General features: G+C 31.3%; 1 pseudogene; it reads right to left on the bottom strand.

The window, feature by feature from the left end:
- The window catches only part of LOC105449766, a 3,363-nt pseudogene that overhangs the window by 1,457 nt on the left and 1,088 nt on the right, over positions 1-818 (bottom strand).

The raw sequence follows: 818 nt of genomic DNA, 5'->3' as shown, positions 1-818 counted from the left end.
TGCACCACTTGGAACTCCAAACTACTGACTGAATGTACTGCCAGTCTCTTCGTTTATACCCTACTAAGGGTTGCTAGCATTTTGAAATATGACTTATTTTTTATTGCGAGACGAATGGGTTTTAGTCGAAACTGTGTATAATGTTGAGGGAGTATAGACAGGTATGCAGATACCTTTGAAAATGAGATCGTAAAGATAACATTCCTTTCTCTCGCATTTCTATAAGATTTTTTGAAAATGAGATCGTAAAGATAACATTCCTTTCTCTCACATTTCTATAAGATTGTGAAAATGAGATCGTAAAGATAACATTCCTTTTTTTTCTCGCATTTCTGTAAGATTTTGACACATTGAAATGCGTTTTGAGAATAATGCGTCTAGACACATTCTTTTTGATTTTAAGAGTATTCCTTGATAATAAACGTTTCAGGATATTGTAAAATAACGTTCCATCAAAAAACTTAATTTCTCTAATGGAATTTATTTATCTTTATAGTTTAGAAAGATCCTACCATGTATATTGTACAATTCACTCTTTTCTCCTTGTCTCGCCGATATTTTCTCTGCCCGTTTTCTTTCAACAGAAACAGGTAAAAAGAAATAAGAAGAAATATTTTGATGTATGTTTAAATACACATTTATTTATGTAACGCATCGTACACAATATTGTTAGAAGCGCAAGCTATTAATTCACAATCTATAGGCGAAGTTTTATCGTATATTTTCCGCAAAACATTTATTGCACCATATTTATTCGCACTACAATTATTATCACGCAAGTAACCTACAAAATATTGATATTTATCATTCACATTCCA

The sequence above is a fragment of the Wasmannia auropunctata genome, unplaced genomic scaffold (assembly GCF_000956235.1).
Source record: "Wasmannia auropunctata unplaced genomic scaffold, wasmannia.A_1.0 LD336074.1, whole genome shotgun sequence".
In the NCBI taxonomy this organism is placed as follows: domain Eukaryota; kingdom Metazoa; phylum Arthropoda; class Insecta; order Hymenoptera; family Formicidae; genus Wasmannia; species Wasmannia auropunctata.
Note: the sequence above shows the minus strand (reverse complement) of the source record. Positions and strands in the feature narration are given on the sequence as shown.